Below are 22,496 nucleotides of genomic sequence, written 5' to 3' on the forward strand. Positions count from 1 at the left end.
GCTTTAAAAGGGAACTTATACATTTAGTACTCAGACTTTACAGGATCAAAAGAAGCTCACTCTATCCAAATATAATTTTAAAAAATTCCTTTCTGTAAATTATAAGAAAAAAATTTGTTTTCATATTGTTGCAATAAAAGTCACATTAACTGTGTATAAATATGTTGCTTTGCCTCTGCCTCTTCTGGAAATAGTGATCTGATAAGATGAAATTGACGAATGGTCAGAAGGGGGCAAAAAAATCTACTTTTGGATTTACGAGGAAAATCATTTCACAAAATGATTAATTACAAACTAAAAACATTTGCAGAATAAAAACACAGCTGCTTCATTAGAATCAGCAACAATGTGTGCATTTATTTCCATGCAATCCTTCTCCTGTCCTATTCACAGTTAGTGGAATATCTTATTTGACTTTTATTATACAATTTACATGACCTTCTTTTACTAAGATCTTCTCATATGACAGAGTGAAACAATTTACAATTAGTAAGCATTAGAGTTATATAATTTGGTCATTTAACTTGAAAAATATCTAAGTAGTTAGTATTTATATTATAAAATTGTTAATAACATTTAGTATATAGATTTATTTATTTATATGTAATATATACCATATATTAAACTGTGCATTAGTAAATGAAGTCATCACTATTAGATGACTCCATTCTCATTTGCAGTCATAAAACTGAGTCATTTCAAGTAATTTTTCATCTAATTGAATGAAGGCTTCCCTATGCGTATTTAGCATTTAATGTCTAAGTGTGGTTCCCTTGTCTTAGAAACTGAAACATAGACATATTTTTCTTTGTTCTCAAAGAAAGCACAACCCATGCTAATTTAATTAAAGTAACAATATTTTTCTTATTAAATACTCACATAGGACTGACAAAGACACATTTGCTTATGCACTTCCAAGCAGATCTAGCCACCTCTTCCTCAATGCCACCATGACAGATTCTCTGTTGGCATATTCTTCGTGCACTTTCATAATTTCTACTTGTTGCTGTTTCTCCCATGGGACTGTAAGCTTTTTTTGCAAGGGTAGAGATCTCATAGTAGTCATCTTTGGTTCATTAGTATCTAGAATAGGAGTTTCTTATTTTTAATTTAGTATTCCTTTACTGAATAAAATTTCATTCTAGATTTTAAATTGCCTTTCTATAAGCCACGTGATCATTGCTTCAAAATTCTTACTAGTTTTTCAGTATAACCTATGCTTTGGGTAGAAAAGAACATTCTTAAAAAGAAATTTTACTACAGTTATAACAAATGAAAAGTATAGGGAAAATAATTGATTTTGAACAAACATCAATTGAGAGCCCATTATGTTATTACATACCAACTTCTGTGCTAACTTTTCTGAATACAAAGCAAAATTTCATTCAGATCTTGTCTTCAAGTGGTTCATGGTCTAGTGAGGAAACACAGAAGTGAGAAGAGAATAATGAAATTTATTTATTTGTTTTTATTATTGTTATTATTATTATTATTATTATTTTTTTTTTTGCGACAGCATCTCGCTCTGTCTCCCAGGCTGGAGTGCAGTGGCACAATCTTGGCTCACTGCAACCTCTGTCTTCCAGGTTCAAGCAATTCTCCTGCCTCAGCCTCCTGAGTAGCTGGGACTACAGGCATGTGCCACCATGCCCGACTAATTTTTTTGTATTTTTAGTAGAGATGGGGTTTCACCATGTTGGTCAGGCTGGTATTGAACTCCTGACCTCAAATGATCCACCAGCCTCGGCCTCCCAAAGTGCTGGGATTACAGGTGTAAGCCACTGCACCTGGCCTGAAATTTATAATAAGAGATATGTTTGGTATTCGACGGTACCACAAATGTGTCTACAACCTAACTACTATTCACTTCATACTTATTCTTAAATTACTTTGCATTATTTCATGATTTTTATGAGACTGCTGTTTTGCCAAATACATGTTATATTCAGTGAGGTTAAGGATTGCATTATATACTGATAGTCTCCTACCTGTGCTAGTGGAGCCTACTGTACAGAGCAAGTAAGTTGTGGAGCCTTTGTAGTAGCAATGTAGTTGACTTAGAAAGAGAAGATTAGAGTGCAAGTCCAGCTCTACTTTAACTGGTTATATATTACTTTGATCATATTATGAGCATAATTTCTTAAAATGATGAAAAAAACATGTTTCTTTCCAGGTCTTTATGGGTGTTAAATAAATATTTGGAAGTAGATAGTGGTTACTTATAAATTCCCTTCTTTTAGTAAGTATTAATTAAACACAATTAAGCTATGAACTTAGAAAAAAAACACAAAACAGCTAAAGTTACTTAAAATATGGTTGGCCATGGTTTTGACTGTCAAGAGTCAAAAAATTTTGTCTCAGGATCATCTTCTCTAAACAGTATACTATTTATTTTTCTCCTTTAGTCATCCAGTGTTTGTCTTCTCCTCATTGCTGGGTGAATACTTATTGTAGTTAGAAGAATTCTGAGGTGACCCTTAACATTCCTGCCCTCTGGTAGACATGCCATGTATAATCCCCTTTCTTTGAGTTATAAAGGACTGGAAATGTGATGGATTTTACTGTGATTAAATCATGTTATATAATAAATGTGAAGGGATTTTGCTGATATAATTAATTCACCTAGTTAGTTGACTTTTTCATTAATCAAAAGGAAGAAAGGAAGACTTTCCTGATTGGCCCTGCCTCAATGAGATGAGGCTATAAAAGGGACTGTGCCCTTCTTGAAAGTAGATTTGAAGCATGTGAGACTTTTTTTTTTTTTTTTTTTTTTTGCTGGCCTGGAGGAAATAAACCTCTGTTGTAGTCTGCTCCTTAGCTCAGCTAGGTCTGAGTTCTTGCCTTACAATCAGGAAGAATTAGGCTCACGGACACAGGAGAGTGAGTGGAGCATAATTTATTAAGTGAAAGGAAAGTTCTCAGCAAAGAGAGGATGTGGGGTTGGTCCCCCTACCCAAAGGCAAGAAAGTTCTCCCGTGAGGCTGAGTTTGGTGACTTTTATGGACTCAGAATGAGGAGTGTGTGCTGATGGGTTTGTGAATATGCAAAAAAGTTTAAAGCGAAGAAAACACTCAAAGGTGGGCACAACAGAGTAGAAAATCAATTAGGAAAGGGTAGGTATATGTAAAGTAGGTGAAAGGTGGGGACCAATCAGAGGAAAGCATACCAAACAAGAAGATTAAATTCTCAATCTGGTCAAAGGATTTAACTTGTAGCTTGGCTTTCAGGCTTTAAACTGTCTTCAGCTTGGAGGTGCGGTTTCAACAGGGACTCGCCCCTATCTGCCTAAGCATTTGGTTGCCTCCTGCCACTCTCACTGTTGTGTTGTGAAGACATCCATGTGGCAGAGAATGGCTGTTAAAGGATATAACAATGACCCCACTCCAGCTGACAACAAGAAAGAAAGAAAATTAGAATTTTAGTCTTAAAATCCCAAGGGACTAAATTGGTATAAAAGCGTTGTGAGTTTGGAAGAGGACCTCAAGCTTCAGATGGGATTGCAGCCCTTTGCCAACATCTTGATTTAAGCCTGATGGGTCTATATGCAGAGCTAACCCAACTAATTCAGAATTCTGACTTATGGGAACTGTAAGATAATACATTTATATTGTTTTAAAGCCAGGAAATTTGTGGTAATGTGTTATGCAACAGAAATGAATACATTTACTTAATCTGATGAGACTCCGATTTAGGATACTCATTAGTGATGATAGTTTTGTGTCACTCCTCCTAAGTAATGTATCTTAAGACAAGAAAAACAGAAAAGTGGGAATAACAGTTGGTAGAAAAGGTTTAAGGAGGCAACCTGTCAACACTTCTCATTATCTGGGAAATTGGAATACCAGATATTTCAATCCTCGAGGCTAAAAGAGTTTTTGTTTGTTTGTTTGAATTAGCATAGGTATCAAAGGTAGAAGAGAGATTTAACAGTTTGCAAAGATGCATAAAAATGGGGAGGGAAGACAGATTGATACAGTGGACTGAGGGGCAGGAGATACAGGCGAGAGCCATATTATCTTTAACTTGCCATTAACTTGAGAAGATCTGTGAGATTCAGCCTTTTTCCTAGTAAATGCAAAGGATGGGACTACATGGTTTCTATATATTTTTCTGACAGAAAATGCTGTGAAACTTATGAATAATGAAATCTGCAGTAGGAGAAATTTGATTTAATTACAAAGAAAGTTTTTCAGAGCATAGGAGGTTGAGAAAGTTTGAGGGATGTTACATAGTGATAAATTGTACTGAAAGAGTAATATAGTTGAGATATGTAACAGGTATAATACACTTATATGTGTAATATAAAACATTTATACATATAATTATATATATGTTACATATGCATGGGTAATATAACATAATATTAATTATAGTAATACCAAAAAAGATTTTATGTACCACAGAATTTCAGAGTAGGAAGCACTTAGAACCAACTCTCTCAGTTCTTTACCTGTAAATTTTAATTATCTCAAATATATAAGCCCTGAAATTCCGTGATGTATAATATCTTTTTTAATTGAAACACAAGACTATCTGATTCAGCAGAGAATTCTCACAGCAGTGAATGTCCTACATCTTCCCCAAAGTGCCTTATAACCTGCTGTACCCTAGGAGATGGTTGTCCTCCTCTTACCAGCTGCTATTTTCTAATCTTCTGATATTTAAAGAGTGAATAAAAAATCTAGGGGCAGTTTATTTATGAAAATAAGCTAGTCCTTGTTACAGCAAAATGAGAACAAAATGATTATTTTCACCAGAAATAAAACATAATGAGACTTGAAACTAAGAACAATATTTAGTTTTGTTCAGTAACACCTAATTACTGAGGTTTTGTTGACAGAATATAAATACACTTGACAGAATCATACATTAATTTTTTTTACTCCATCTACTCTAATTTTAAGAGATAGTTATCTTAATTATAATTAACATACTAAAAGTACATTTAAAATGACATTATGCTAGAAACAAATCTGTGAAAGCAAATAAATTCAAGAATGAAGCTAATATTTTATTCTTTAACTATATTGTTAAAGCTTAACTAATGGAGGCATTAGAGCTGGTCATCTCCAATTAGGTCAGAAAGTCTTTTTCCCAAAACAGGAAAAGAAGTAAATGGTGGAATGCCATCTGTTATCCTCATACATAAAATAAGACAAGTGAACTATTCAAAGTTACTTTAAAGTATAGTAGTATTCCAGTGAATAATCTGGGTTTCAATTATGGTCGTGCAGTTTGAAAAGTAATGCACAATTCAAAAAAGGTTATATGCTGAAAATATTACAAGTTTTTCCAAAGTCTGATCCTAGAAAATAATTATGAAATAAACCAAGTTATCCACTCTGATTGCTTTTACCATCCTTCTCCCTTTCTCCCTCCAGTATTCTATCCAAGTTTCTCTAATTGCTCTGTGGTTTTTATAAACTACTTGTCAATTTTAATAAAAAAACACAAGTTTTATTTTAATTTTAAATAGTCAAAATAATTTTAATTCATTCTTAGTCTTATGAATTTGGTGAACATAGAATAAATATGTATGTGTATATGTGCATATGTGCATAAGAAAGACCATTGCTTGGTAGATGGCACTCTTGGTTTAAACAGTTTTAATTGATCCTTGGACAGAGGATTTGCAAATTTAGGAAACTAGGTAATTTAGAAAACTTCATGGTTTTTTAGACTATCTGTAAGGACAGGATGTGTGATGGACTAACAATTTGTTTCTGGCTAATCAAAACTGACAGTAGTGATTTTCACCCTCAGGGCCGGAAGTGTGTTAATTATAACTTAAGTGTGTTCACTTTGAGTGTAAAGTGTTTATATATTAGGCAAAATTTTACGAGGGAAGACATATCTTGTAAACAATATTTCTGAATTTCATAATTTTGAAAGCATATTAATAAGAATAATATATTAATTGCAATATAACCATTTCATAAGATTTTTTTCTGAAGAAAAGTACAAATAAGATTAAATATACTTGGGTCTGGTAAGAGAACAGTATGTAACAGAACAGGAATTCATTTCTGAGTAAAAAAAATGTATTTAGAATGTATGCAGAATATTGTTTCAGACAACAAGATGTTCCATTGAATTGAGTTTTTATATAAAATTTATTTGAAATATAATATAATACAATCAGGGAAATATCAGTCATTGTGTAAGTTATTATTAAATTTTCAAAGTGTTATTATTTAAAAAATAGAGTTAAAAATCCAATGCCATTATAAATAGAAAATAACTGCAAAGTGGAAATGGAACAAGTTACTGAATAATGCATCAGTTAAAGAGGTTTTCGATGGAATGTTCACTGCCCATAAAGAGTGCAGACTGTATAAATAAATAAACTTCTAGGTGTGATTGTTCCCTTTACTTAGTGGCATGAAGAGTGAACTCACCCTGACTCACCCTGGTGAAAGGGTATGAAAGCAGTAAGGCATGTCTCTTCAGAAAAAAATCACATAGGGAGTGCAAATATTTCAGATGAGCAGGGATATTTTTGACCGTTTTTCAGTATCTTTGTCAAATAATATTATCCAAAAAAGGGTATTTGGTAGCATAAGTATTACAAGGATAGAAATTAACAAAAGCAAGTGTCATTTACTTCCAAACTTTATTTATAGTTTGGGGTAATTTGGCATAATGAACTTCAATCATTTAGGTAAGCTTTTCCATCTCATATATAGCATGTTTACCCAACTGCTATTAAGATGTTGTAAGCATATTTACAGTTACATGCTCTCTGGAGCACAATTAGCCACCAGTACTCTGCAGTTAAAATGAGAAAATTTTCTTCAATGTCCCTGATATGGTTTATTTTTATTTATTTTTAAACTAATATTATTTTTAATTGGCAAATCGTAGTTGTATACATTCATAGGTATACTGTGATGTTTTCATATATGTATGTAATGTGAAATGCTTAAATCAAGCTAAATAACATATCCAATGCCTCACTTACTTATTTTTTGTGGTGAGGCATTTGAGATTTACTCTCGTTTTGAAATATACAATACATTTTTATTGACAATAGTTGCTCTGTTGTGCAATACATCTCAAAACTTATTCCTCCGGTATAACTGAAACTTTATACCCTTTGGCCTACAACCCCCCCATTTATTCCCTCACCCTAGCCTCTGGTAACCACCATCCTACTCTCCACTCTTATGAGTTCAACGTTTTTAGATTTCACATATAAGTGAGAGAACATGGTATTTGTCTTTCATTTCATATTCATATTTTCTTTATCCACTTGGTTGATGAACATTTAGGCTAATTTCATATTTTTCGTATTTTGCAATTGTGAATTTTGCTGCTTAAACATGCACATGCAAGTGTCTTTTTCATATAATGACTTCTTTTCCTCTGGATAGATACCCAGTAATGGGGTTGCTGGATCAAATGGTAGTTCTACTTTTAGCTCCTTAAGGATTTTCCATATTGTTTTTTGTGGTGATTCTACTAGTTTACATTACCACCAGCAGTGTAAAAGTGTTCCCTTTCACCACACCCACACCACCATCTATAATTTTTTGATTTTTTAAATTATGGACATTATTGCAAGAGTAAGGTGTTATCACATTGTGGTTTTGATTTGCATTTCCTGGATAATTAGTGATGTTGAGCATTTATTCATATGTTTGCTGGATATTTGTATATCTTCTTTTGAGAATTGCCTATTCATGTTCCTAGCCCACTTTTCGATGGAATTATTATTTTTTTTCCTTGCTAATTTGTTTGGGTTCCTTGTGGATTCTAGATGTTAGTCTTTTGTCGAATGCATAGTTTGCAAAGATTTTTCTCCCACTCTGTGGGTTGTCTGTTTATTCTGCTGATTATTTCTTTTGCTGTACAGAAGCTATTTATTTTAAACTTATGCCTAGTGTTCTATTATTAGAACGTTAAACATCTGGGAGTTATTTATATTCTACTGATCAAGTTCATCGCCAAGGTCTGATAGCAAAAATTCAAAAAATTGCAACCTCAGGCATAAATGGATTAATTACATCCCATCTATTTATCTTTGTTTTTGTTGCATTTGCTTTTGCATTCTTGGTCATGAACTCTTTGCCTAGGCCAATGTCTAGAAGAGTTTTTCCAATGTTATCTTCTAGAATCGTTATGGTCACGTCTTAGATTTAAGTCTTTGTTCCATCTTGAGTTGATTTTTGTATGAGGTGAGAGAAGAGGATGCAGTTTCAGTTCTTCTACATGTGGCATGCCAATTATCCCAGCAACATTTGTTGAAGAGTTTGTCCTTTCCATGCTTTATGTTTTTGTTTGCTTCATTGATGATCAGCTGGATACAAGTATTTGGCCTTATTTCTGGGTTCTCTATTCTGTTCCATTGGTATACATGCCTGTTTTTATACCAGTACTACGCTGTTTTGGTTATAGCCTTGTAGTATAGTTTGAAGTCAGGTAATGTGATACCTCCCAATTTGTTCTTTTTGCTTAGTCTTTCTTTGGCTATGCGAGCTCTTTTTATTGGTTCCATATGAATTTTAGGATTGCTTTTTCTAGTTCTGTGAAGAATGATGATGGTATTTTAATGAGAATTTCATTGAATTTGTAGATTGCTTTTGGTAGTATTGTTGCAGTCTCACCAATGCACCTTAATGTAGCAGTTTCTCATTGTCTGAACTAGTATCCCGGGTTCTTTGTCCTACATCCAAGAAAATTAAGGAATGCAGACACAAAGGTGGAGTTGGAGCAAAAGTTTAACAATTGGAAAAAAAAAAAAAAGCTCTCCACAGTAGAGAGGGGAGTCCGAGTGGATTGCCGAGTTAGAGCTCAATTCAAAAGTTTTTATAAGAAACTCTTCTCATCTCTGTAGCAGTTTGAGTAACTTCTCTTATCAGTAAAGCTATCTGTGCAACTCCCCTTATCTCATGCAGCTGTGGGTATGTCTCTAGGCAAGCACAAAGAGCCATTTCTCTTGTTTATATAATGGTGGGTTGTTTTAGATAAGCCCCACTCCTCTCTGTGTAAGTTCCCACCATATTTATGCCTGAAAATGGGAGAAAACTTTTTCCTGGGAGCTCGCTAATTAGAAAAAGAAGAAAGAATGTCTGTGTTGGACCCTGTTTTGCTTATCTATCCAGGTGCAGCTTGGGTTTTTTTTCCCCCCAGATTGTTTTATTTTTGTCTGTTGCTGTGACTTTTCAGACAGTCTGCTTCTGTAGTCTGAATTTTTCCCAAATGTTTTTTTTTCCTTCCTTCTCCCTTATTCCCCCCTCAGGAGTGGAAACCCTAACTGTTGTTAGGGAGATAGAGCATTGATCTTTCTGTCTACTTCCTGCTGGAGAGGGGCATTGTGTGGGGAGCAGCAGCTAGGATTCCTCCAGGGGCTGGTTTAAGTGTCCTCAGTTGAAAGGCATGTCTATGCATGGTTCCATTTGCATTACCATTTGGAGCTTGATAGCTTTCAGGTGGAAAGAAACAATTTGGGTTATTAGTGATGATGTATTAAAACGAGACAAGGAGGAGGTAAGGACAACTTAAAAACCCTGAGTCTGCTGACATGCCCTGATAACTGGTGGCTATAGTTAGCCCGTTAAGATTTGGGTGCATGGGGCTTAGCTTTGTTTAGCTTCCTTGGTCTTACCTTCCCAAAAAGGTAACCTCAGGGTTATAGGTTACCTGGCAGGATATGTAGACTAGTTGCCCAGAACTAGAACATTGTCCCAGATTTTTACATTACCCATCCCTTTCTGTTTCCTCTGAGCTGCAGCCAGAGATTACTGGTTGGCTTGTAGGAATAAGCAGGGTTAGTTTAAAATGTAGGCAAGAACTTAAAAACAACTAATAAGACTAGAAGTCAATGACAGATGTATGATAAGTTTGGAACATAATTTCCCTCTTTTTAGTCCTCATTTCTGTTAAAAAATATGATAGGACTATTTTGTTTCCAAAATACACTTTAGTTTTAAACTTGGTCTGATTATTTGCATAAAGTGCAGCAAGAATAATTATTTTTACATAGGACTTTTAGATTGGTTTTGATGGAACTTTATTCCACAAGGAATCTCAGGTAGGACTTTTTAAAGCTGAGCCCAGACATGGTTTTATACCCTCAAATACTTGTGAGTTGGGTAAACTTCTTTCTTCTTGATGTTCCAGGAGCGTGGGTTTCCTATGCCTGCTAGAAAGTGACATTCTTTAATACCACAAGTCAGGAACCCTGTACAGGAGCTGTGTAGACAAAGTATGAGGCTAGTTTTCCCAAGGAGCTTTTATTGGCTCTGCAAGTCAATCTTGATTCTTCAAAGGGGAACACACCCTTTCAGTCAAAGACTTGGTAAAACAACCAATCTTTCCAATTGTGTCCTGTTGCAAAATAAAATGGATTCTTATTGCACTGATGCAAACAACTATATTGTTATAAGCTAAGAATACTCACAACCAGTTTCTGAATTTTAGAGGAACCCGGCAGAGAGAAACAAACATGTTCCAAACCTTGCTTACAGGAGTATACCTTACTCAGTTGTTAAAGGCTGTAGCTAGCTTAGGACAAGTTTCCTTGACTCAGACAAAGAAAATAAGAATCAGCAATGTTCCAACATAAGTTAAAAAAATTGCTTTAGTTTTCTATTAATTTAGTCTATTCCATTAACTCTTGTTCTGCTTGATATTAGTAAACATTTCAGCTTTTTTGAGTCTTGTACGTTTTTCTGTTACCAGAAATCTGTATTTGAGAGCACCTGTTAAAGTTCCACAGCTGATTATAAACTATTTTTTTTAAGAAGAAGATTAAAACAAGACAACAATTGTCTGTAAATGACAAAATATCCAGGATGGTTACAGGCAAAAACATGATTGACAAATTTGGTTATTTTCCTGGCTTACAATAACCCAATATAACAAGCTTAATTGTAATTAATAGCACATATTCATACACTAGAACCTTAGACATCCCATACAGTTTTGGAACATATGTTAATATTATTCCCTAAATTGTAACCTGAAGAGTGTTAGACATCACTTTACCAATTCCACATACCTAAACATGTTAAATAATCCTGTTTGCTTCTCTTCCGGATGCTCCAGGGGCCCTCTGTAGCACCCGAAAACTAGGGGTCAGGAAAGACAGCCTTCAGACCAAAGTTTGATTTGGGGAAGTCTGTTAAATATGTTCAAAATTAAAACACTTGATACTATGAAATAGAATTTTGGATTATCATAAGTTATTTGTTTTGCCAAAATGATGAGCCAAAAATTTGAAAAAGTGAAAAGCATTCATCAGCCTTTAATATTACATGAAAATCCTATTCAAGAGAGAAAGTTAAATTTCACCCTTGCATTAGCTTACTATTAATGTTAAACCCAATTTTTAATAAAACTTTATAGGCAATCCTATTTAATTTTACCAGTTTGACCATGAGGTAAGATTTTCACAAACCTTTTATAACTCTCTAAAAATTTTGCTGAAGAGCAGATTGGCATCTTAAGAAAACCTTGTGCTTTTATTTTAATTTTTAATGTAAAGAAAAAACATATAATTTTTGAATGTAGTTAATATGTTCGCACACAGAGCTTCTTTTGCAAGATTAATTTTTACAATCTTGTCACAATTTGCTTAAACCTTTTACTTTATTTTATTTAATGTAAGACAATTCTTTCTACCTAGGGAAAATGTACATTTCCATACCTTCTTATAATCTTTAATCAACAACACCTTTTAATGTTTTTACACACCTTGCATGCAAATCCATGTTCAGTAGTTTCAATTACATATTATAATGGTAACTCTTAGTAATGTTTAACTTTAATGTAAAACCTAGTAGGTTATTTTGATTATGTGCTAGATGAAGATAAAATTTGACTCCTCTTAGCATAGTTAGGGGTGTGGTTACTTCCCTTTGTTCTCAGGCTTTACCAATAGTGAAGCAGGCAAGCTAACAGTTTTTAAAGGCTAAAGAAGCAGTTTACAACCTTAAAACATTTAGCAAACCTATTGTCTGACCTGTGTAATTTAGACTGCATTTTTACATCTTGAAGACATTTGTATTTTACCAAGAATTCCTAAGACTGTTTATATTTTTAAAGATTACAGTTACGTGAACTGAAAGGTACTACAGCTTTCACATTTTTCTGAAAAACATTTGTTTTAAGTGCTTATTTTTATGCCAATTAGTTTAATTAGTTTTTTATAGACAGCACATACATATCATATATAAGACTACACAGACAGACAAAAGAAGATCCAACAGCTCAGGATAGAGCCTTTTTTTTTTTTTTTTTTGAGAGGGAGTCTTGCTCTGTCTCCCAGGCTGGAGTGCAGTTGCGAGATCTTGGCTCACTGCAAGCTCCGCCTCCTGGGTTAACGCCATTCTCCTGCCTCAGCCTCCCGAGTAGCTGGGACCACAGGTGCCTGCCAACACGCCCGGCTAATTTTTTGTATTTTTAGTAGAGACGGGGTTTCACAGTGTTAGCCAGGATGGTCTCGATCTCCTGACCTCGTGATCTGCCCGCCTCAGCCTCCCAAAGTGCTGGGATTACAGGCGTGAGCCACCGCGCCCGGCCAGGATAGAGCCCTTTTAAGAGCAGGGTGAAGAACAGAGTTCCCAGGGCCTAGTAAACAAGCATAGCTAGAAGACAAAGACAGATTTTGAGAGGGACTTATCCACCTCTAATTTTAGGGGTTCCATGAGGAAAACAGAGATTTCTCCAAAAATGGGATCTGTGGTGCCTTGTCCGTTTTCCTAAGGAGTCCCAGGCCACCAGAAGTTATTCTACGTTCTTCCATGGATGCACCAACAATGGCAAGACACAGTGAATAAAGTAATTTAGTCGACTGAGAAAAAAAACAAAAACAAAAACCTTTTCCAGGGAAACAAGATCTATGAAGAGAAAAACATAAAGGGCTTTTAAATATACGTGTAGCTTAGATATCTACTTTCAATTAAGCTGAGTGATCTTTAAGAAAATTATTTTTTATTAAAACTTTACAGAGAATGTAAACAGTGATTCTGTTTCTTTTACCAGTTTGCTTCACTACCTGTTCACAATTATGTTCAGGTTCTCCAGGTTCCTCTGGGAGAAAGTGCCTCAGGCAAGGGCGGGTTTTCAACTGGACTGTGGTTCCCTCTAGCAGCAAAGCTTGATACTTGAGGAGGCAATTGTTTGTTAGCCAGAGCCTTTCCTCAGAAGACAGCAGTCCTGCTGCATTGTGTGAGATGTAAACAGTTAAGCTATTCCCCATGTTTAACCCAGTGGCCTCTGGCAACAGCAAAGCCAGAACTGCAGCTGCTTGGAGGCAGTATGACCATCCTTTAGCCACCAAGTTAAGTTCCTTGCTTAAATAACCCAGTGGCTGTGGAGCCAGACCTCAAGCCTTGGTTAAAACTTCCAGGGCCATTTCCTTCCTTTATGGCACATACAGACTGGATGCTTTCCCTCTGGCAAGACTGAAGGCTGGGGTATTTTAAGTAAGGCTTGCTTTAACTGGTTAAAGTCTTTTTGAGCCTCAAGTTTCCAAGGTGGGGGTGGTGAGTTTTAACTGTTTGAGTTTCTCTTATGAGGTGGTATAAAGAGTGAGACATTTTCCTGTACCCAGGTACTTACAGTCTACAAAATCCAGTAATGCCTAAGAATCCCCTCAACTGTTAAAGAAAATGGGCTTAATCCCTTCCTCACCTGGTGCTCTAGTCCCTTCTGATAAGACTGAACCTAGGTACATTACTAAAGTTTGACAGAGCTGAGATTTAGATTTTGAGACCTTATATTCCCTTTCAGCTACGAAATTGAGGAAAGTCTTAGTGCCCTACTGAGACCTCCTTGAATGGGGCACAGAGGATAGTATCCTTTATATGCTGCAAAGTTTCAACTTGAGAGTGAGAAAAATGAGAAAGATTTTTAGACAGGGCTTGTTTCAGCATCTTTCTTCCAATATTAGGGGCTGCCTGAGTAATGAACCTGTTCTTTATTGAATTGGGAGACAGAGAGGTGTGTTTTATTAAAGCTTCTCTTAGCCTTTTCAAAAAGGCAAGGAAATTTTCATCTGGTTTCTGGTTTAACAAGGATAGTTTAGAGTAATTAAGAGGTTTGGTTTTGGTTCTTTGCAAGCCTTTTATAATGCACATCAGAAAGTGTTTTCTTTTCCACCCATTTATGGGATTACTAGGGCTCAAATTAGGATTTTTAAAGGGGCACTGTTTCTCTTTCTGTTGGCAATAGGGATTCTGTTTCTCTCTTACTTTTTTTTCTTTAGACTTTTGCCTTTCAAGACTCTTAGACTGGCTATAGGAGAAATGTTGTTTATCTCCAAATGTTTCTGCTGGCTGTAAGGCTGCCTGTTTTGCTGTAACAGTTAGGGTTTGACTTAAAAATAGCACAGCATCTCTCCATGTAATATTAAACACTTGGGTTAAATTTTGGAAACTCTCTATATAGTTATCAGGGTTATCAGAGAACCTTCCCTTTTATTTGTCTAAGGTCCTGCAATAATAAGAAGGGAACTTGTGGTGGTCCCAAATGACAGGGATTCTCAGATGGTTCCTCTGGAAGTTGCTTTTCTAATTCTGGGGAATTATTCTCTATGGGCCTGCCTGATATGACTGATAAAAAAGCTGGGTTGACCTTACAGTGCTTGAAAAGGTTTAGTAAAAATACCATGCCCATGTGCAAAAGAAAATGAGTTGCTTTTCTCTTTAAAGTCCTGTGGTCAAAGAGTTCCAATGTTGCAGGGTGCACTCCAGAAGGGTGTAAGCTGAAGTTGGTCTGTTATCTATCTAGAAAAAGAGACAGAAAAGAGGCATTCTTCAGTCTTCTTGTTCTTTTCCGTGTGACCCAGGGTGAAGGGAAAGACAGTGGGAGTGTCCCCTGAACTGTTCTCAGTCTTTGGTTCCTGGGTCCCAACACCGTATGTGCCACCCCATGGGTGCAGGCATGACCCTCAAACCATGGTACCAGAGAAGCTAAGCAATGGATCTAGTCATGCTTACCAATGTGACAGTAGTCTGCTGCTTGGTAATTAGATAATTACCCTTTGATTTCCTAGACATTTGTGGTCTGTGTGACTCCTTGATGGATGGATCTTGGGAGAGACTACGTAACAATTGCATTTAGGCAAGGCCCCTTAATGGAGGGAGTGTACTGGATTGAGCTTTATACTCTGCTATTATGTACTAGACTAGAGAATTTATTCTTAGGTGGTGGCTCTGGTTAACTTCTAGACATAAAATCCACTTTCTATTTAGATGCCATTCTAGTCATAGGCAGAATAGGTGTCTCAAGAAAACATAAGGGTCAAATGGTGGCCTTCCTGCTAATGGAGGAGTATTGAGATGAAAATTTGTTTTTGATGGACGTTTTTCTCCCCACTGCGGAAAGCAGAATTCTCTTGCTTGCAGAGAGGGCATAAAGATTGGTTTCTAGCAGAGATATGTTAAAGGGAGAAGAACTGGAAAGCTAGAGGTTTTTGTCAAAGGGCAGACAAGATTCCCTATGGAACAGATTCCGATTCCAGCAGGTGGTGGTGTAAGCCTTTAAATACCAGGCAGTGATGATGGGGTTTTCTAAATATATAATCATGTCATCTGCACATAGGGACAATTTGACTTGCTCTTTTCCTAATTGAATACCCTTGATTTCCTTCTCTTGCCTAATTGCCCTGGCCAGAACTTCCAACACTATGTTGAATAGGAGTGGTGAGAGAGGGCACCCCTGTCTTATGCCAGTTTTCAAAGGGAATGCTTCCAGTTTTTGCCCATTCAGTGTGATATTGGCTGTGGGTTTGTCATAAATAGCTCTTATTATTTTGAGATACGTCCCATCAGTACCTAATTTATTGAGAGTTTTTAGCATGAAGGGCTGTTGAATTTTGTCAAAGGCCTTTTCTGCATCTATTGAGATAATCATGTGGTTTTTGTCTTTGGTTCTGTTTATATGCTGGATTACGTTTATTGATTTTCGTATGTTGAACCAGCCTTGCATCCCAGGGATGAAGCCCACTTGATCATGTTGGATAAGCTTTTTGATGTGCTGCTGGATTCGGTTTGCCGGTATTTTATTGAGGATTTTTGCGTCGATGTTCATCAGGGATATTAGTCTAAAATTCTCTTTTTTTGTTGTGTCTCTGCCAGGCTTTGGTATCAGGATGATGCTGGCCTCATAAAATGAGTTAGGGAGGATTCGCTCTTTTTCTATTGATTGGAATAGTTTCAGAAGGAATGGTACCAGCTCCTCCTTGTACCTCTGGTAGAATTCGGCTGTGAATCCATCTGGTCCTGGACTTTTTTTGGTTGGTAGGCTATTAATTATTGCCTCAATTTCAGAGCCTGTTATTGGTCTATTCAGGGATTCAACTTCTTTCTTGTTTAGTTTTGGGAGGGTGTATGTGTAGAGGAATTTATCCATTTCTTGTAGATTTTCTAGTTTATTTGCGTAGAGGTGTTTATAGTATTCTCTGATGGTAGTTTGTATTTCTGTGGGATCGGTGGTGATATCCCCTTTATCATTTTTTATTGCGTCTATTTGATTCTTCTCTCTTTTCTTCTTTATTAGTCTTGTTAGTGATCTACTTAAGCTGATAAGCAATTTCAGCAAAGTCTCAGGATACAAAATCAATGTGCAAAAATCACAAGCATTCTTATACACCACTAACAGACAAACAGAGAGCCAAATCATGAGTGCACTCCCATTCACAATTGCTTCAAACAGAATAAAATACCTAGGAATCCAACTTACAAGGGATGTGAAGGACATCTTCAAGGAGAAATACAAACCATTGCTCAATGAAATAAAAGAGGACACAAACAAATGGAAGAAAATTCCATGCTCATGGATAGGAAGAATGAATATCGTGAAAATGGCCATACTGCCCAAGGTAATTTATAGATTCAATGCCATCCCCATCAAGCTACCAATGACTTTCTTCACAGAATTGGAAAAAATTACTTTAAAGTTCATATGGAACCAAAAAAGAACCTGCATTGTCAAGACAATCCTAAGCCAAAAGAACAAAGCTGGAGGCATCATGCTACCTGACTTCAAACTATACTACAAGGCTACAGTAACCAAAACAGCATGGTACTGGTACCAAAACAGAGATATAGACCAATGGAACAAAACAGAGCCGTCAGAAATAATACCATACATCTACAACTATCTGATCTTTGACAAACCTGACAAAAACAAGAAATGGGGAAAGGATTCCCTATTTAATAAATGGTGCTGGGAAAACTGGCTAGCCATATGTAGAAAGCTGAAACTGGATCCCTTCCTTACATTTTATACAAAAATTAATTCAAGATGGATTAAAGACTTAAATGTTAGACCTAAAACCATCAAAACCCTAGAGGAAAACCTAGGCAATACCATTCAGGACATAGGCATGGGCAAGGACTTCACGTCTAAAACACCAAAAGCAATGGCAACAGAAGCCAAAATTGACAAATGGGATCTAATTAAACTAAAGAGCTTCTGCACAGCAAAAGAAACTACCATCAGAGTGAACAGGCAACCTACAGAACAGGAGAAAATTTTTGCAATCTACCCATCTGACAAAGGGCTAATATCCAGAATCTAAAAAGAACTCAAACAAATTTACAAGAAAAAAATAAACAATCCCATCGAAAAGTGGGTGAAAGATATGAATAGACACTTCTCAAAAGAAGACATTTATGCAGCCAACAGACACATGAAAAAATGCTCATCATCACTGGCCACCAGAGAAATGCAAATCAAAACCACAATGAGATACCATCTCACACCAGTTAGAATGGTGATCATTAAAAAGTCAGGAAACAACAGGTGCTGGAGAGGATGTGGAGAAGTAGGAACACTTTTACACTGTTGATGGGACTGTAAACTAGTTCAACCATTGTGGAAGACAGTGTGGCAATTCCTCAAGGATCTAGAACTAGAAATACCATTTGACCCAGCCATCCCGTTACTGGGTATATACCCAAAGGATTATAAATCATGCTGCTATAAAGACACATGCACACGTATGTTTATTGCAGCACTATTCACAATAGCAAAGACTTGGAACCAACCCAAATGTCTATCAACGATAGACTGGATTAAGAAAATGTGGCACATATACACCAGGGAATACTATGCAGCCATAAAAAAGGATGAGTTCATGTCCTTTGTAGAGACACGGATGAAGCTGGAAACCATCATTCTCAGCAGACTATCGCAAGGACAAAAAATCAAACACCGCATATTCTCACTCATAGGTGGGAACTGAACAATGAGAACACATGGACACAGGAAGGGGAACATCACACACCCTATTGTGGAGTCGGGGGAGGGGAGAGGGATAGCGTTAGGAGATATACCTAATGTAAATGACGAGTTAATGGTTGCAGCACACCAACATGGCACATGTATACATATGTAACAAACCTGCACGTTGTGCACATGTGCCCTAGAACTTAAAGTATAATAAAAAATAAATTAAAAATAAATGAATAAATACCAGGCAGTAACTTTGCTTCCATATCCTCTCTAAACAGAGGATGGACAGGGACGTCTAACATGTGGCAAGCTGTCCCCACAGCATGCCTCCGAGCAGAAGGAAATTGACTCGTCTCATGAAGCAACTGTTTAAATTTATTGGGCAGTGCTGGGCTTTTATGTGGAGGGAAGAAACAACCCAAATGGAGATGGAAACAATCCAAATAGAGAGGGAAGAGGATATTCACTTGGGGTGAAATATCCCCCTATGCAGTTCCATGAATGTCTATGATTGGGTACAAAAAGCCCTCACTAGGTGAAAATTTAGATTGAAATGCTGAAGTCCCCTGTCTCAAAGAAATCACAATGTCAGCAATTCTTTAAGTTACATTCCTGATTACTAAGACACCAACTAACTCTAACCAGCAAGATTATATCTCTAGGTTGCAGAAACACCCACAACATTGTATGTACAAAGAAAGGATAGGAGACGTGATAGCCAGAAGAGGAGAGAGGAAAATGCAATAGGAAGGGACGGGAGGCTCTTGTGCCAACTCCCTGATGAGCTTTTGGGGACTGGAGTCTAAGGTCCTTCAGGTAACACTGGGGTGTAGCCCCAGCCAGAAATCTTCAGTTGTCCTAGGACCTCCTTCAAATCCCACACTATGGCTTAGAGCTTCTGTGAAAGGAAACTAGATTGTGATAGACTAGAAGTCTCAGAAATGAAAGTAAAGAGTTAAAGTAAAACATCTGCTCTTAACTCACCTTTCTGATGAATTCTCTTTTTTCCAGCCAAATGCACCAAGTATATGTTGCAGTCTTATCAAGGCACCATAATGTAGCAGTTTCTCATTGTCCGAACTAGTGCCACAGGTTCTTTGTCTTACGTCAAAGAAAATTAAGGAACACAGACACAAAGGTGTGGTTGAAGTGAAAGTTTAATAAGTGAATTAAAAAAAGCTCTCTGCAGCAGAGAGGGGAGTCTGAGTGGATTGCCAGGTGTCATCTAAATTCAAAAGTTTTTATAAGAAACTCCTCTCATCTCTGTAGCAGTTTGAGTAACTTCTCTTATTAGTAAAGCTGCCTGTGCAACTCCCCTTACCTCATGCAAGCTGTGGATATGTCTCCAGGCAAGCACAAAGTGCCACTTCTCTTGTTTGTGTGGTGGGTTGTTTTTGATAAGCCCCACTCCTCCCTGAGCAAGTTCCCCCCACGTATATGACTGAAAAGGGGAGAAAACTTTTCCCTGGGAGCTCGCTAATTAGAAAAAGAAGAAAGAATGTCTGTGTTGGACCTTGTTTTGATTATCTGTCCAGGAGCAGCCTGAGTTTTCTTTTCCCCAGGTTGTTTTGTTTTTGTCTGTTGCTGAGACTTTTCAGGCAGGCTGCTTCTGCAGACTGAATTTTCCCCCTAAATGATTTTTTTCTTTCCTTCTCCCTCAGTATGATCATTTTCACAATATTTATTCTACCCATTCATGAGCATGGGATGTATTTCCATGTTTGTGTTATCTATGATTTCTATCAGCAGTGTTTTGTAGTTTTCTTTGTAGAGATCTCTCCTCTCTTTGGTTAGGTGTATTCCTAAGTATTTCTTTTTTTGCAGCTATTGTAAAAGGGGTTGAGTTATTGGTTTGAGTCTCAGCTTGGTTGCTGTTCGTGTATAGCAGTCTACTTGTTTGTGTACATTGATTTTGTATCCTGAAACTTAACTAAATTTATTTATCAGATCAGGAGCTTTTTGGATGAGTGTTTAGGGTTTTCTATGTATGCAATTATATCATCAGCAAACAGTGACAGATTGACTTCCTCATTACCAATTTGGATGCCTTTTACTTCTTTCTCTTGCGTGACTGCTCTGGCTAGGACTTCCAGTACTATCTTGAATAGAAGTGGTGAAAGTGGGCATCCTTGTCTTGTTCCAGTTCTCAGGGAAAAATGCTTTCAACTTTTTCCTGTTCAGTATAATGTTGGCTGTGGGTTTGTCATAGATGGCTTTTATTACCTTAAGGTCTGTCTCTTTTATGACTGTTTTGCTGAAGGTTTTAATCATAAAGTGATGCTGGATTTTGTCAAGTGCTTTTTCTTCATAATTGAGATGAACATATGATTTTTTTTTTGGGACAGAGTTTTGCTCTTGTTGCCCTGGCTGGAATGCAATGGTGTGATCTTGGCTCATTGCAATCTCCGCCTCCTGGGTACAAGCTATTCTCCTGTCTCAGCCTCCCAAGTACCTGGGATTACAGGCATATGCCACCACACCCAGCTAATTTTTGTATTTTTAGTAGAGACGGGGTTTCATCATATTGGTCAGGCTTGTCTCGAACTCCTGACCTCAGATGATCCGTCCATCTCAGCCTCCCAAAGTGTTGGGATTACAGGCATCAGCCACTGCACTGGGCTGATTTTTGTTTTTACTTCTGTTTATGTGTTGTAGCACATTTATTGACTTGCATATATACCAACTCTGCATTCCTGGTATGAAACCCACTCAATAATGGTATATTTTCTTTTTGATATGCTGTTGAATTCAGTTAGCTAGGATTTTATTGAGGATTTTTGCATCTATGTTCATCAGGGATATTGGTCTATAGTTTTCTTTTTTTTTTTTTTTTTATGTCCTTTCCTGGTTTGGTATTAGGGGAATGCTGGCTTCGTATAATGATTTAGGAAGGATTCTCTCTTTCTCTGTCTTTTGGAATAATTTCAGTAGGATTGATACTAGTTATTCTTTGCATACCTGATAGAATTCCACTGTGAATCTATCTGATATTGGACTTTTTTTGGGCATTTTTTTATTACTGTTTCAATCTTGCTACTTGTTTTTGGTCTTTTGAGAGTTTCTATTTCTTTCTGATTTAATCTAGGAGGGTAATACATTCATAGGAATTTATCCATCTCCTCTAGGTTTTCTAGTTTGTGTACACAAAGATGTTCATAGTATCCTTGAATGTTCTTTTGTATTTCTGTGGTATCAGTTGTAATAGCTCCCATTTCATTTCTAATTGAGCTTATTTATATTTTCTCTCTTTTTTATTGGTTAATCTTGTTAATGATCTATTGATTATATTTATCTTTTCAAAGAACCAGCTTTTTGTTTCATTTATCTTCTATATTTTTTTGTTCTGATTTTATTTAGTTCTCCTCTGATCTTTGTTCCTGATATGGTTTAGATCTGTTTCCCTACCCAAATCTTATGTTGAATTGTAATCCCATTGTTGGAGGTGGGGCCTGATGGGAGGTAACTGGATAATGGGGGCAATTTTTCATCAATGGTGTGGTACCATTTCTCTTGGTCATAAAAGTGAGTGAGTTCTTGTGAGATCTGGTTGTTTAAAAGTGTGTGGCGCCTCCTCACTCTCTCTCTCTCCTGCTTCTGGAAGTAAGATGAGGGAAAATTTGTAACTTTGTAGAGACTTATTTAATGGTTGTGACCAAAATGCTGATAGTAATATGGGCAATGAAGTGCAGGCTGAAGAGGTCTCAGATGGAAATGAGGAAATTATTGGGAACTGGACTAAAGGTCACTTTTGCTATGGTTTAGCAAATAACCTGGCTGCATTGTGCCCCTGCTCTAGGGATCTGTGGAGCCTAGAACATGAAAGTGATGATTTAGGGTATCTGGCAGAAGAAATTTCTAAGCAGAAAAGTGTCCAAGATGTTGTCTGGTTGTTCCTAACAACCTATGCTCATATGGATGAGTTAAGAAATGATCTGAAACTGGAGGTTATATTTAAAAGGGGAGCAGAGTGTAAAAGTTTCTAGGATTTGCAGCCTGATCATTTGGTAGAAAAGAAAAGCCCATTGGGTTGGTTAACATTAATTATCAACTTTATTGGATTGAAAGATGCAAAGTATTGTTTCTGCATGTTTCTGGGAGGGTGTTGCTAGAGGAGATTAACATTCGAGTTAGTGGACTGGGAGAGGCAGACCCATCCTTTATCTGGGTGGGCACCAACCAGTCAGCTGCCAGCATGGCTAGAAAAAGCAGGGAAAAGAAGGTGGAATGAGCAGACTTGCTGAGTCTTCTAGGCCTCATCTTTCTTCTGTGCTGGATGCTTCCTACCTTTGAACATCAGGCTCCAAATTATT

This window comes from Pongo pygmaeus, chromosome X (assembly GCF_028885625.2).
Source record: "Pongo pygmaeus isolate AG05252 chromosome X, NHGRI_mPonPyg2-v2.0_pri, whole genome shotgun sequence".
Lineage (NCBI taxonomy): Eukaryota > Metazoa > Chordata > Mammalia > Primates > Hominidae > Pongo > Pongo pygmaeus.